At 37.1% G+C, this 17,588-nt stretch overlaps 1 protein-coding gene across 1 annotated transcript in view; it reads right to left on the bottom strand.

Annotated features, from left to right (window-relative positions):
- LOC145992664 (UDP-glucuronosyltransferase 2B7-like) overlaps positions 1-8,603 on the bottom strand; it is a 57,559-nt gene extending 48,956 nt beyond the window's left edge. Inside the window, exon 1 of the mRNA XM_083129037.1 lies at positions 8,529-8,603. The gene's annotated coding sequence lies outside the window, so the exon portion shown is untranslated. The remainder of the gene's footprint in view (positions 1-8,528) is intronic.
- Between the last annotated feature and the right edge of the window lie 8,985 nt (positions 8,604-17,588).

Here is a 17,588-nt window from a genome sequence, read left to right as displayed (position 1 = left end):
AACGTTTAGCATAGTGAGGGGGGAAAAGTGGCGAAAACTAGGGGGGAGGCACCCCTAATCGCCGCCACTGAATACAGTACAAAGTCTGCAGGAAACAGAATGTCATTAGTAGTTGACTACCTTTTCTTTGGAAAGTTCTCTTGTTGACTTCTAGCCACATTTAAAACCTTACATTCTGTTTTTTTCCTTGCCTTTTGCCTGTCCGGCTTAAGCGAAGTCCGGCTTACTGGGGTCAGGATTAACGAGGTTTTACTGTAATTAAGCTGAGGTAATGACCAAATTACATATATAAACACAAACGAAAGGAAAGTAGAAGTTCTACGCATCAGAAGGTATATGCCTCTGAGTAATTCTAACCAGAGGATATGAGACGTATACCGCCGTATAACCTGGACTACAAACCTGGTCCTGTCCCGATTATCCTATATGTGCATAAAGTGAACTTAAAAGAAAAATCAAACTTGAAATGCAACAATGAAACTGCTAGAAAGAGAGGTGTAACTGAAAAATATTAACTGCTTTTCATTACAGATGCTTATGGAAGTTTGTGTTTGGAGCATCATGCCTGTTAACGATGGCGATCATATTTTCTAAGTGGATGACGTTTCAGAATGACCCTACTTTTATATCCATCCAAAGAATTCCTATGTCGGAGAAAATACCAGCAATGGCCATAACAGTTTGCGGATTAGATATTAGTCACCATATGTTACGCGCAGAAAAAAAGTAAGTATAAGATAACTGAAAAATGAATATATATGTCTTGGTTGATTTCATATTCTATACAAATTTCACATATTTAAGATCAGATATTAATTAGTTTACAATTAAAAGAAAAATTCAAATTTGGATTTTTAAAAAGTGGAATAAATACATTAAACGTACACATGATACACATATTATTCATATATAAAATGTGTATTTACAAGGTTTTCTAGGATCGCAATTATCTATGTAAGGGTTGTTCGCTTCTGCATATCGAAGTGGGCATTGGGCAATTCCACCTAGCTTTCCATATTTGTAAAACATGGACGGATCGATTTTTAGTCAAGAGTCCAATTTCAGCTTCAGTAAATTTCAACGAGATCTGCCAAAATAATCTAAGATCAAAGCAAAACTTTCGGAAAACATCTGCTAGTAAACTACTACGAGGATCAGTGACAAAAATATTGAGCCCTCTGTTTACGTGAAAAATTGTACTCCGTGGGAGGATAAAGTCAAATATACCTCAAAGAAAGCTTCAAGGATCTACTTTTTAATAAGCGTCATCTGAAAATTATTATTCTCTGCATTTCCTTATTGTAAGAAAAAATTTACTAAAAAGTGTTTTCTTCTTCCATTTTGCAAGAAAAGGGAACTTAAAATCATATACTTCATAATCAACTCACCCTATAATTTTTTTGCACTTGAAGACGGATTATATTTGCACCTCTGTGGAAAAAGTCAAATACAGATCTTCACTAGACACTTGAAAAATTAAAATTTTAGGGAAACGTGTAATCTTGAAATGCATAATTGCAAATTCAATGAAATTGTAGAAAGCCGTTTATATGACACATTGGATTCAAATTCAGAAGTTTAATGTTTGTATCTCAAGTATGACGACAGATATAATTTATTATTCACCACTCCTTACATGGTAAACGCGCGGATGACGATGGCGAGATGCGGACAAACTCGTTTTTCATTGTATTGCAAGAGCTATTAACATTATTTTGTTTTCAGTAAGGGACTTGCACCCGTATTATGTGACGGACTCGATTAGAAATTACGCTACATACCAAGGTGGAACTTTCAAATAAATTGTTACAGACTGCATGTTCGAAACGAGGTAGAGAGCACATTATATTAGCATATTTTCTTCGTTCGTCGATTTCATCATCTTTCGCAAGCCTCTCTTGCGATTATTGATATTGCATGACTCTCAGACTTCTTAGAATGAACACTCTTGAATTTCAGTCCTAATTTATTGGAAATCCTTTGCTTTGGTAAATTTGTAAGTACTGCAAATAATTCCTACGACATCGCAAGTGTCATCAATCTTTTGTTTTTCGTTCATGTAAGACCGCTAAAGTGACTCTAGTGGCAACCCTGCCGCGCGCCCCTGGACGTTATGTCACAGCGGTAGTTTGCTATGTTGGGTTGCATATATACATGATATATTTTAAGCGCTCGTAGCGCAGAAACTAAACGCTTTCGAGGTAAAGTTTATTTGGAAAAGTTACTTGTTTTTATGATATCTACTAGCACCTAAGCGTTTTTGAAGTTGTTTTGCGACACCCTGTATATGGCTGAGATATTTTCACATAAAAAAGCTTCATTCACAAGAAATTTCATATTTTTACGACTGGTTTACAAGAAGCTACACACAATTGAATTAGACTTACATAAAAAAAGATTAAAAAAACTTAAATACTGCACTTTTACGAACGTTTTTGTCTGAATAAAGAACAGAGTTAAAATTACTTTGTCTTGCGTTTGTCTAAAAGCAGTCACTTCTGGCTTTCCAATATTTGACTTTTTTCTTTCTCATGGAGTACAATTTTACAAGCACATAAACAGAGGACTCAATATTTTTATCTTGGATATAGTAGTATCCAAAATTAAATGTATGTCATGACACTCACTCATCGTTTTACAGTTAAATGCATTCCAAATCTAGTATGCATGTCCGTAATCTTCCTCGCTGCATTCCATGTCTTTAAGACGATTGTGCAACTGATGGCAACTGGGTCTCCTTGAACTTAGCCAAGCTATCCATGAATTAGTAGATGTGGACGCCTGTTCGTTTTAACAATGGTAATTTGTTCGTTGCCCAAATGTTTCCTCGTATTTACAAAATCACTATCTCTCTCTCTCTCTCTACACACACACACACATACATACGCGTACATACATACATACGAGTACTTTGATTGATTGAGTGATTTATTTACTTTATTTTACTTTGCTTTTTGGATGACATGATGAAATTGATGAATTAACACTCAGAAACATCCATGTCCAGCCTGGGATTCGAACCCGGAGGAACCCCTGGCGTCGTAGGGCGATGTACTAATCACTCCGCCACGGAGGCCGGCATACATACACCCCCTACACACATATTCAGATATATATATATATATATTGATGCGTTCACCGGTTTTGAATTACTGACAGGGATCGATGGGTGAACACTTGCTTGAAGTCAGACGATAGAGATTTAGATGGCACATCGGATCCAATACAATCTCCCTCGATAGCCCGGTGACGAGATGTGGAGAGAAGCAAGGGATGTACAATCGAAAAAATCTCACTTTCGGTCAGGCAGTCTGGAGAGTAAGTCGGGGATGGACTCGCAGATTCGACCAGCTTCCTCGACAGGCTGGCGAAGATCGTTCCGTCGAGGAGCAGGGCTAACCAGGCGCTGGCGATCGCACATCGTGGGTCGTCTGGAGCGGCCGAACAATGGACTTCGGCCCATCGGCTGGTGAACGGGAATGATCTCGGCTGCGATCGGATGCGTGAAGGACGATATACACACACACACACACACACACACACATTGAAGGTTAGCAATGTATATGTTACAGATGGATTCTTCCAAAATCAGGGTGGTACCAATATTTTCATTATGGCAGATCTGAGGCAGATCTGATTTCTAATTAATTAAGTTTCCATTAATTTACTTCAATTTGCTTGACGAGATAGTATGCACTATCATTGCAATGATTAAAGACAAAGAAATTGATTGAAGTTCTGATTTCCTCTAACTCCTATGTTTATGGTTTTTCAGGTTGCGAAATTCCACTCTAGAGACTGATATTTACAGGAAGGCTATATTTCGAAAGATTATTCAGGCATCATTCTCCAATTTGGAAATTTTAAAAGAACTTCCGCCTAAATTAAATATATCTGAATTTCTAGACGAGGTAAGTTTCAAAAGGCTGTAAGAAATAATTATAATCTCATTAATAGTATTCGATGATGATGTCCAACATAATTTTATACTTTCTTGATTTTGTGATGGGGGTGTTTGCAAGATGAAAGGGGTGTAAATTATTATCCTTGATAAGGTATGGACATGTCACGTTTCTGGCCATTATTTATATCATTTGTTCATCACACATAGCCATTGCAGAGGTAGAAATATATTGTGATTACTCAAATATAGATTACATCAATGTATTACATTCAATATGGAGCTAGTGATGACTTTGTGAAATAAAAGTAAAACCTCATCAAAACGTAATGTTAAAAGAAATGTTACGAAGATTTTCATTATTGCTAATATAGGTTTCTCGTATTTTAATTTCATTGTTATTATGGTGAACTGTGAATTTTACTATATACACCAGCTGTAAAAAATTAACATAATATACTTCTTTATCACACTGTAAGAGTTGTCTCATATGTGGTTACTAGTTTTCACTTAACATGAAAAAACTGAACTATTTTTCCGTTATCCAGAAATTCCAAAGTCCCACGTTTTTAATATTTTATAGTCGGATAATATTATAACAATTTTGTTATTACTGAGAGTTATTACATAAAAATGAAGAAATTTCTCGGCTTCAATAAATGCTGTTTATGTTATCTGTGTAAATCTGTGTTCTGCTTACGTGCTTTATTCCATGGGTTGGAAAGAAAAATATAGGGGAGAGTTGCCGAAATTGGACCGTTTCCTAAGTTAGACCACCTTTGTTTTTGCCTATAGACGAGAATTTGAAACAGGTGAGTTGGCATTACGGTTGGCGGCAGTGCTATGTACAAATGACTGAATGGTCAGTCAACTACTGTAGAGACGTTCGACGAAGTAGGAGTGCTGTTATTGTGTTTCCAATGTTCGTGTTGCAATTATTGTGCTTCGGATCTTAAGCTCTTGTGTAGGCTAGGGGTAAGGAATCAAATGTCCTGTACTATATTATAAAAGTGCCATTCATTAGTCACTAACTACATGTGGTAAAACTATGGTTTAGTTGCGTATGTTCGTGTAGTGTCATATTTTTATTAATGGGGTATAATTGCCTAAGTTGGACCACCACGTGTTTCCCAAATTGGGCCGGGGAACGTATGGGCTGTGGACAAAGATGTAATTGCAAATGGCTATAGCAGTATACAATAATGGGGATTATGGCTTGAACGAGTGTAGTAGAAGGTATGGTTTGTTTGGTTTTACAGCTGACCGAATATTCAACGTGGATGAGTCAGGTTTCACCACAGTCCAGAAACGTCCACAAAAATTTGTAGCAAGGAAAGGAAAATCACAGGTAGGCTGTTACAAGCGGCGAACGTGGAGTAAATACCACAATGGTATGTGCAGTGAGTGCTGCAGGTGTCTAGATACCGTAGACATACATACGTACATATCTTTTGTGAGCGGTCCAACCTAAGCAACCTGCGGTCCAAGTTAGGAAACCAGTTGCCTATAATGGACGGATGTCCCTACTTTCGTTTATGTACCCTATTATATTGGTTCCTGCATTTGTTTTGTTGATATACATATATGAAGTGAAAGCTAATAGTTTGTGCTTCTCATACCTACAATTTCGTTCTTTTTCTGTGTCTTGTTTTGATGCAGAAGCAAAATAGTACCAACTGGTCCAATTTCGGCAACTCTCCCCTATATGAAACTAGGTGAAAAGAAAAACCAAACGCAAATCATTCCATGTCAAATAAACAAGGTCTTCAACCGTACATTTTTTGATTCATTTGAAAGTTGACCTACTGAAAGGGCCACCTGAGGTAGGAAAATATTCATCCGTAATTACATGGATGCAAAATGTGCTACTTGTTAACTTTAAATTGCAATATTTCGCAACCAGGACACCTATTGAAATGATTCAGAACACGTTGGAAAGGTCTTGAATGTCTCTTTTACATGATATATTACACGTCTGTGTTAAGGTAAAAAAAAAAAACAATTGAAAGTGGTGTAAATAAAATTTTTGTAGTAGTCATTTTCTCAAAAACTGTTCCTTTAATTCTTTTTCAAAAAATAATATGTCATAGATACGCTATTACTCAATAACTGTAGAAAATTTAAAAGTGGAACGGCAATGGGATTCGGAGTTATGTTTGATTTAGGTTAGATTAGGTGAGGTAAGGGCAGGTTAAGTAATGCATGGTAATACATTTTCATAGACAAATTACTATAATTCAAAAGTAGAAGCATAACAGGAATGAAAATTAAATATAAACAAAATATACATTCTTACTTTTTGGACTTTTAACCACTGTGTTAATTTTAAAATACCGACGTTTCGGAGGCTGAATCTGCCTCCTTCTTCAGGGTAGTGTGTAGTCTGTTAAATCATATGGTGTCTATAAATGTTTGCCCTGGAGGATTATTGTCGGTGGCCCAGGCTCCACTTCGTCAGGTGGCCACGTTCAGACCTATTTTTGTATGTAGGTTGCCAGGGAGGAATATGTTGCGGTGGCCCAGGCTCCACCTTGTCAAAGGATTGATGCTGTAGGGTCTGACAGTAGCACATAAGCGGCACTGAAGGAGATTTTTCATTTGAGGGGGGGGGGGGGTGATATCTTACAGCATCAATCCTTGCATTTGTATATATTTTTTAAACTGTCATATATCAATGTAAAAATTGGAATTGTTACATTTTTTCCTCCTTTCCAGATGATGGCAATGAACATCTTTAATTATACATACGATAGACTTGAATTGGCAGGATTTCACCTTCGATTAAAGAATCCGATGCAAAGGTCACCTTTCGACGAGGGAACATGCTTCAGTTTTAATTCATTTTTTAGTTTTGTTCCAGGGTGAGATCATTGAAAACAATTAACTTGATTTTATTGTAGGAATTATTTAAAAAGTGCTTTACATTATCTTAGTGAGATGAGAGGGCGCATTGAGAAAACGTCACACGATCTCTGCACCGAAGATTTGGATTCAAATCCTTGCCTGCTCAAGGATGTTCCTTTGTCATGCTTATAATTTTCGGGATTACCATAATTAATACAAAGAAACACAGCCACACATATACACGTACACAAACACAACATCAACAGGGCAAAGTGTATTTTGTATGGCCGTCAAAAGTAGCATGCTTCAATTGAAAAAAAAACCATAATATAATAATATCATAACTAAGTGTAGAATGAAATTCGTTAGTTATGCGCTTTCTATATGCCGTGCGCTCATACGCAATTTAATTAATACTACCACAGATAAGGGTATTATAATACTCTTCTCTGTGATACTACGTATTAAAGTGTATCGAAAAATCTTTATTTAATGAGGTTCCCAAACATGTATCGGGTTGATGATACACATTAGTACCAATTGTAAACGCTAATTTTGGATTATAACTGAGTTTTATGAGGCGTGTTTCGTGTAATTGATTGCTACAAGGAAAAACGTTAAATTGCAACCCTTTGCTTGGAAGGTCATTGAATAATTGGGTATTATCGTTGTTTATATGTATGCACACCCACCCACGCCAGTCCCATATACAGAATGTCCGTAAAGTCATGGTGGGTTTCAGAGTCCTATAATATCTAACGAAACAAAAACAAAGGAAGATTATTACACTGTTTTGAAGAATAAGTCAAAGAGTTTTCTTACATGTTTAGTGCAGTTCGATGTGGCTTCCGTTAGTTGCCCTACACAGATCTAATCGATATTTCAATTCTTGCCACACGACTCAGAACATCAGGTATAACAGACTGGACAGCTTCTCTGATTCTCTCTTTCAAGTGATGAATATCGTTGAAACGATCACGATACACACATTGTTTGACGTAGCCCCAGAAATAAAAATCTAAAGGGGTGTGACGTGGTCGCGGCCTTCAAAACAAAGTGGTAAAATTTTGGAAGCAAAAAAAAAAAAAAGGATACGAAATATGTTTTCTTTAACCATTAAGCCCGCGACCACCTCACATCAGCATAGGCCAAATTTAGAGCAAAAAAAAAGTTAAATGTCTTAATGATAGACCTGCAAGAAAATACACAAACCGGCAACCCTTTTTTCTTTTTACTCGAAACCTCCATTCAAAATATCAGTGGCAAAATCATCATTCATCCAAAATATAATATTCATTTATAACCACAGAGATATCAAGTTTTGGCCCCCTTATGCTGACTCACAAAATATCGTGGATCTCGAGTACCCGATCCCAAGCATACAGTATCCTTCCCTTTTCTTTTGCATTCGCGATTACCTATCGGTTTCCGTAATTTGTGGTCGTCTAGCCACAACAACGGAATCCGATCCAACATGCAAAAACAAAATGTTTTGTAGTTACTATTTTATGTTAATCAAGTACGTAGCATAGCTCCTTCCCTCATTATTTCTTCAATAAGATATATGTCAAAAAACAATAGATAGATGGAATGATTGATCAACAAATAAGAACATTAGAAAACGTCGGAATTTCAATTTTGTGGCAATTTATTATAACAGTCTAATCCCCGTACAATTAATAACTTTCCCAAATAACTGACAAATACATCTTCACAAATATAACTGTACGTAGAAAATAGTAAAACACACATGCGTAATAAATAATTCATTTACCATACGTACCCTTAAAACACAATATGAAGATAAGCACACATATTAAATAGATTTCTGGCATGGCACGGGTTTAGGTGATCGGAAAACCTTTTGCTCTTTTGTCATAGATATTCTAGAATCAAACTATTGAATTTAGACCGTACTATGGTTGCATGGAATATATGAATTAAGTCACGATACACAAAAATGAATAATTCCAACTATTACAAAACAAAATCATAGAAAACTGAAACAGACCGGTCATTAACACAAACCAAAATGAATTATATAAGTATACTTAATACTCCATGTCGAAACCAGCAGTCAAAAGGCACGGTCAAATCCATATGTAGACCAGGGTCCGATCACCTTCGCCGGTGTGACATCAAGGAGAGAGAGAGAGCTCCTTTTGTATGTATGCCACAATTGCCACTGCTTGGCTCTCGGAAGAAAACCTCGCCCGCAGCTGTGGCTTTCTCCGTAGAGTTACAAAATTCTTCCGCTAGGGGAAGCAGCGTTGTCAGTTTTACCTGTCCGACGTCGAGATCCAAGCTTCTGGTACACTCTGACGCAAAACTCTTCGTAAATTCAACGAGGAGAATGTGGTGGAGCTTTTAAAATGATAATTGCTATAAGCAAACACCACAGGGGTCAGGTCGGGCGATCGTGCTGCCCATGCTATCCATCCACCCCTTCCTATCCACCGCTGTGGAAATGTCTTTACCGTACTTTGGAGGAGTAGCATCTTGTTAAAAGATGACCCATTCACCTTCATCTTGAATTGTGGCACTGCATACGATTCCAACATGTCAAGGTAGTTGTTTGATGTCACTGTATGCCCCGCCAAGAAAAATGGGCCTATAACTTTATCATATGTGATGGCACACCCGACGTTCATCTTAGGACTGTTACTTTCATGCTCCATGTAGGCATGAGGTTATTCATTAGCCCATATTCTGATGTGATGTCGATGAACATGGCTTCATCACTAAACACAATCTTCTGTAAGAACAGATTATCCTTGTCCATTTCACCATGCACCTGCACAGCAAAATCAAGTCGTTTGGGTTTGTCGGTTGGGTGGATTGCATGTAACAACTGCAGTTTGTAACCCTAAAACAGAGACGTTTCTTCAAAACTTTTTGAACTGTTGTCTTCTTCAGACCAAGATTTAGAGCATAGACACGCACCGATTTCTTGGGGTTCCTTAGGTAGCTCTCCCGTACAGCTTCAACAGACTCGTCACTAACCGATGGCCTCCCGGAACGTGTTGCATCCAATAAACTGCCAGTTTCCTTAAGCCGGCGATCCCACCGGCGAATATTATTTTCATGTGGTGTCTCTTCATTGTACACACGAAGATATTCACGACGAACATGCGTCACGGATTCAAATTTCGAAAGCCAAAGGACGCATTGAACTTTCCTCTGCACGGTCCACATCTTGACTGACGGAAAGACGTGATTTGCTTCGCCGTCACGTGATTAACTGCGCGTAGGTCTTCGCTTCAGTACGCCTCCGAAACACTTTGAGTTACTCTTCAATGCAGTAATGCAGTGTAATAATCATCCTTTGTTTTTTGTTTCGTTTAGATATTATAGGACTACCCCATCATGACGTTCGGACATACTGTATATATATATATATATATATATATATATATATATATATATATATATATATATATATATCCATACACACACGCGCGCGCGTATGTGTGTGTGTACAAATATGTAGGTAAATACTAGGGCAGAATCGATACCGATATATCGGCATCGGTAGAATTTAGTTACCGATACCGGCCGATACTTTTCAAGCAATTTGGTCTTTCACGGTTCCACAAAAATGTATATAAACCAACTATGGTGAACCATAACGTACATGAAAACTGTACTGAATACGGAGAAAAACTGGAATATTTTGCTACCAGTAAAAATATGATTGTGAGTATCGCAACATTCACACACAAATACATTCATAACGCTACCTGGCAGTCTACAGATGGTATGGTAAATTATCACGTAGACCATATGCAGACGTCATTGCAGTGATATAGATGTAAGGAGCTATAGAGGAGCAAATATAGTCTCTGATCATTAACTAGTAACCATCCGATATAGACAGCGGATCTCAAACAGAAAGAAAAGTCAAGGGATTAGACAGACTAAATATAATGTGCAACTCTTGATACAAAATCAAGAGATAACAAGAGAATATCAAACCACATTGAAACAAAATCAGAATCATACATGGAAGCAATGATAGGAGAGTTCCAATGTAGATTTAGAATTAATAGATCAAGAATAGCCCAAATCTTTATGTTAAAAATGATATTAGAGAAAAGTTTTGAACACAAGATCAATATACATCAATAATATGTTGATGATCAGCAAGAATTTGTCTGTATACACAGAGGCCAACTTTATAAGATAATGACGGTGATGAATCTCACAGAAAATAGTAAATTTGACAGAAACGACTAAGAAATTCAGAATAAAAATTAGAATACAAAACCAACTGTCTGAAGAAATTCAAATTACAAAAGGACTATGAAAAGGAGACAGTCTCTCCACTGCTATTTAACATAAGTTTGGAACATGTAATTAGAAAGATTGAAATCAATCCTGGAGGACAATACAATACCTTGCATTTGCTGATGACGTTGCATTACTAAGCAGAATACCAAAAGCAGTAGAAGGTGCTTTGAAACAATTACAATAAGCTGGCATAAGAATGGATTGGAAATAAACTAAGCTAAGACAAAATGCATGATAACAACAAGAAACAAGATCAGGTATCAAACAGTAGATGAGTTTGAAACACACAGTCACAAGTTTGAACGAGTTGGAAATTTCAAATACCTTGGTTCAACAATAACAGAAGATAATAACATTGTAGAAGAGGTAAAAGCAAGAATAGCAGCAGGCAACACATGCTATCATGCATTTGGAAATATTTTAAAATCGTTACAAGTAAGCCGAAAGCTGGAAATAAGGCTGTATAGAACTATGTATAATGAGACCAATAGTGATGTATGGATCGGAAACCTGACATCTGGAAAATTTGGACAAACGAAGAACTAGTACACTTTACCAGAACCCAGATATTACAAGTGAAATAAAAACCAAACGTTTTAGCTGGCTAAGGCACATAGAAAGGATCAGGCCCGTAGCTAGAATTGATCTCTAGGGGGGACTCACGGGTTATCAGGGGGCTTTGTAAACCAAGACTATTTTTCAAAAGGTTAAAAGTATTAAATGAAGATGTGTGTGTGGGTGTGTGTGTGTGTGTGTGTGGTGGGGGTGTCATTAACTTATATAAAATTTATAAATATCATACAGATACTAGATTTTTCAACATCTTTTAAACCATCTCTTGGAGTGTTAATTGATTGAAACTGATATCATCCCTTACAATAGAGGTTCCCAAACTTTTTCGTTTCACGGCGCCCCTAGTGTTTCAAGATTTTTCCGCGGCGCCCTGGTCAGAATGTAAGCCTATCTAGCACTTGCAACGCCCAATTAGTGTGGTTAGGTTGCTTGCCTTAGTTAAAAAAAAATTATACACAGCTTTCAAATTCAGAAACATTTTACATGTAAAAAGTACTCAATGAGCAAATATTTAGAACAATATAATCATTTCATTGAAAATAATGTAACATTTCGCGGAAACCCTAAAACCCAGCCACGTCGCACCAGGGTGCCGCGATGCACACTTTTGGGGACCACTGCACACTCAATAACAGATGATACAGACATGTATATCACACACAAAAGAACGCACAATATTCAATCACATTGCCTACAGTACATTTCCCCCCGGCTGAAGCAATGACACTCCCCTTCGTTCCCAAATCTTGAGAACTGTTGACCTTTGATGCAGATGCGAAGGGAATTTGCATGACGACATCGAAGTCAAAGATTTCTGTCTAAACGGGAGGTCGCAACAGGGACAGTGAAGGTACAGATAAAGAAGACTCCTTATGAAAGAACTTACAAAGTCTAGATAATCTTCAAAATGTTTGCAGCTACTTAGACTTCTGCTCATGAACAAGATGAGCGAATGTAATAGCTGCTGTTCATGTTCTGTGGATTTATCTTTAAAATTGTGAGCTGTCTACATTCTCACTCTTCACTGGAAACAAATTACACAAAATAGTTTTACCCAATGTCAATGGGGGCTGATGGCAGTGCCAGGGGGGGCTGACGGCAGGTCCGGGGGGCGGCTGAGCGACCCCTGGCCCCTGCCTGGCTACGGGCCTGGAAAGGATGCAGCCAGACAAAGCAGTATATAAGAACTATCAATGGCAACAAGAAGGCAAGAGGAGGGTTGGCAAACACAGAAAGAGATGGCTGGCTCTACCAGGCGGAAGAGGACCTCAAACGAATGGACATAAGAGGGTGGAGAACTAGAGCGAAGAAGCGAGACGAGTGAGGAGCTATCACCAAGGAGGCAAATGCCTTGCATGAGTTGTAGAGCCCTGTAGTAAGTAAGTAAGTAATTCTGGAAAAAACTCAAAATTCAAAATTTCTTTTTTATTTTGCACCAGTTTTGTGTAAAGAAACTGAATTGTGTGAAAACATGTAATTCAATATTAAGATGTAATTCCTGAATATTTTAAGTCACAAACCTTAGTAAATTTATACATATTGATGCGTTCTAATAAGAGTGAAGCACTTACGCGCAAATATTAATTAATATTTTTTTAAATCTTTAATTATTACAATTTTCAATCATTGGTATCGGTCAGTGGCGTATTTGCTATATCACAATGTTCGAATAGACAAAACAATTGATTGTGGGGGGAGGGGTCTTGTTCATTATTAGGGATTTTGAAATATCGCGAAATATTTATGTAGGCCTAGACGCGAGAATAAAATATATAACAAACTTCTTACCTTGTATATTTATTTTGGAGTGTGTGAGTCCTACATATCTTCACGATTTGAAGCTTGGATCCTCCTCGTTGGCGTAGTGGCATCGTTGTCGCCTTGAAACAAAGGAGTCTCAGGTTCGATACCCTGTGAAGCCACATAGTGGTTCGGATCCCACATTAAACTATAGGTCTAGTCCTCTCTCTGTGCACAAACTGGACTAAAAACAAAAATTCGACAACGATTTGAACCTTATCCTCATACGTAAGCCGAGTAAATTGCTCGTTAATTATGTCATTCATTTAGTTCACTACGCAACACAGCACATATCATTCACAGAAATATATCCACGCACTCACTCCCCACACTACTCAGTGACCAGCCTTGAAACAAAAAACGTTCCGCGCACCTAGGAAATGAACTCAACGCGATTTCTCTTGAACTACAGAACAAGAGTACCTGGCAACTGTCGCTGTCCTTTGTCAGTTTGGTTATTTCTAGATGCTGTCATAAGCATAAACCATAAACGGACAGCAAACAAACTCCCCAACTTCACCCCCCCCCCCCCCGCATCTACTCTGGCTGTTTGAAGAGGTCAGCGGCCTCTCCCTTTTGTTCTAATTGGCTGCAAGTGGTGTGCTTGGCCCACAGTGGAAATTTCTCTGTCACAAGCAACCAGTTTCCCTTTTCGTCGCTCCAAAATTACCCGTTCCTGTGAAGATACCACGCTGGAAACAAGGGGTTCGCAACACGGACGGATTCCTGCTAGAAGACTGCAATCCTAAACTCAGGAGACTCCTTCCGCGTTCAAAGAAAGCGGGCAAGATTGCCAACTCGTATGAAATTAGTGTAACAAGTTCTAAGAAATAAGTGTGCCAACTCCTGAAACGCCATCATCTTCTTATTAAAATGAACAATTTCACGCATATTTTCCGATCGATTTTACTGCTCTTTTGAGCCTGGGCTTCGCAAATAGCCTAGAATATGGTATCGGTATAGATGGAAATCGGTGAGATTAGTTCTAAAACCTTTGCCTATGTCTATATTAGTTTTTGTTATTTGGAATGTGTTATTAACCGCAACCCTAGGATATTATTTTTATAAGCATCATCAGCTTGCGAAACAGATTAATTCAGAGCAGCGCAGTAATAATTAATAGGTTAAGGCAACATATTAATCATGGACATTAATATTTTAATTACGGTTGGATATTTTATTTAAATTTTCCTTATTTATTTTCAAAGAGTTATGGCAATTATTTTATCAATTTATTTTAATCATATTTTATTTTTGATGAGACAATTTAATTTAATTTTAAAGAAAAGGCAATGGAAATGAGTTGGTTTGGTGTACATGCATACTTGAATTATATATACCCATCCTATTGCAATTTCCTTTCTTTGTCATAATTTTTCCTTTTAACCTAACCTGTCTATACGGAACACCATGGACAAGCAATGCCTACACCATCCATGGGCATTTTTCATGACGTACATCCGCAGGCAGTCTACTATTACCAGGCAGAAAGACTGAGTATCAGTCTACGAGGGAGACATGCAGATATTTTAAGTACTATTTCAAGAAGAGACTCGTCACCACCAATTTGAGGGAGACACGCAGACATTTCTACTTATTACTACACGGAGACTACCTTTTACAGGAAGGATGTAATCAACCATACATTTCCCAGTATAGCGGACTATACATTATCAACAACACCTAGTGATGGAGCTAGATAAAATTTCCCTCCACACTGTTTGCAGTTCCAACAACAACTTTTCCCTATCTTCCAAGTTCTACGGGTAATTTACTACATTTTTACATTGCCCCAATGCAGTCAAGACGACAAGCAATCCAGAAAGAAGAGGAAGCAGAGAAAACGTACTTTCTACAAACAGCAGTTCCGGTCACAAACAATATTTACAGAATTGTGCTACAGTGTTTCTACACATACACATGCGAGCTCCTATCATGTGTATCTATTTGGTCATTTACCATGCATTATGGGAAACAGTATTTTTCCATAGTCCTTATGCACATTTTTAGTTTTGTGCCATGCATGAGAACCAGTTTTATATGCATTTAAGTTTACATTTTACTACAAGGAAGCGACAAGCATCAGTGGTGTCAATTGACCAGTGCATCAATTAGTGCATAATTTTTTTTTTTAAGATGAAATTTTGCACTTTGAATAATAAACGGACATGCAAGCAATAAAAAACATAATTACAGCACTTTCGAACATTTTAGAAAGCATGCTTTAGTGACAATATTTTATGCATATGTTTGTCGCATGCAGGTATTATTGTTATTTTTTTTTTCTTCTCACCAACATGGAATATTGAAAGCGACACATTTGTTCGCAGAACATTTTTGATATTTATAACTCAAGCACATAGTTTTGTCACTTGCAAGATGATTAATTTTTGTGTGCAGTCATACAAAGGTATTCACCACGCCATAGATGTGTATACAGTGTACAGATTAACATAGGAAAGAAAATTGAACGCTATAATTAAGTTTTACCAGCGACAGTTTTCAGTGTAACTCACTATATGCATTGAATATTGTATAATAATACATTGGAATGTGCAACACAGCCATGCAAGTTCATATATTCAACGATTTTAGGAGTGCAGTGGCTACGTAGTTCGTACAACACTACATTTTGATATAATCAGGTTTTCACACAGACAAAACAGTGAGATGTGACAATGTTTTACATGCTTACTTACGTGTACTTACTTGTGCACCTTTTTAAGGTTTTCTTATCTATTTGAAGAGTCTATATCGAGTGGAAATATAAACAAACATTGTGAACTCCGTTCTATCTTGCAAAGACGATCCAGCCAGCCAGCGACAGGTTCTGGTCTTCTTGCTAGAATTTTTGCGAAGATTTTTTACTGTAAGGTTAAGCAGAGATATGCCTCTGTAAATCTTACATGATTTGTCATTCCTTTTGTGTATCGAGCATGTTTTTGCTAATGTCCACTTCTTTGGCATTTAAGTATATTTCCTGATCTGCTTAATAAGCTCAAAATTTTATTTCCTTGGTTCTAGTCCTTCATATCAGAAGTAATTTGATCTGATTTTGGTGCTTTGTTATTATTAAAGCTTTGTATGTCTTCTGAGACATCTTTGAGTTCTGACAAGTCTTGTTCTTCATCCCATTGTTGCGTGTTCAACCATCATCTACTTCCTTCTGGTTCCAAGTGAAGATGAGTGATGAGTGAATCCTTAGTGAAGGATTTGAAGCAGTTTTTCTCTTTGTCTTCGTTATTGGATATTAAGTTTTTCAAGCATCTTTTTTAGGAAATTTTCCCTGTCGTTCGAATGTAAAATTGAACACTGACTGCATTAATAATTACAATGTAGGGCTTTCTTTACTGTAACCGTTTTCTATTACTCGGAAAGTCAGAAAATTCCCTGGATGCGGTGAAAAATTTAGTGGTAAGCAACAATGCTGGGTGCTATCTTCCGATTATTTACTTCGGGTGTACCGCCACACTCGATCTCCAAAGAAACGGCACTTTAACACAAACGAATGTGTTATTTTATGTGAATAGAAGTGTACATTTAGACTTTGACCTATAAACATATCATCCATAAATGGCCCATGTTGCATCTTTTATTTCGTAAATACATTCCAAAGAAACAAAATGACAACACTTTTGTAGATTCCTGTTGAAGTGAGGGACGATAACACCTTCTAGCCCATAACCTATTTTTAGGTGTTATATACTCAATTAATTTGCAATGGCTACCTCTTGAAGCAATGATATTCCAACGAGCTACCTAATTTCAACATTATTTTACCTTACTACACATATACGTATGTGTGTACGTAATTTGTGTAATTAAAAATACTAAATTTAGGCATAATTATTCTCATAACTTGCAATTAGAAGCTCAATGTATGATAAGCGCTTCTTTTGTAGAGAGTCGTTCGGGATTGGCTACAAAAATTTGTCGAAAGAATCCCTTCCACCAGGAACACATGATAAAATTAAATTTACTGTATTTGAAAGATTTGAAAAGGTAAGTTACGTGTATTCCCAAATGAATGCACTAATTACTTCTTTTGGTTATTAATTTAGAATTTTGTAGTTATAAGGATTATATGCATCTGTTTCGTTTGTTTAATTTCACACATATTACAATTTTTCATTGAGAAAATACCTCTCATTAATATTTTGATTTTAGTAACCTTAATGTA

This window comes from Lepisma saccharinum, chromosome 9 (genome assembly GCF_977018435.1).
Source record: "Lepisma saccharinum chromosome 9, izLepSacc3.1, whole genome shotgun sequence".
Classification (NCBI taxonomy): domain Eukaryota; kingdom Metazoa; phylum Arthropoda; class Insecta; order Zygentoma; family Lepismatidae; genus Lepisma; species Lepisma saccharinum.
The sequence above is the reverse complement of the archived record's forward strand: the minus strand, read 5'-3'. Positions and strand labels throughout refer to the sequence as shown.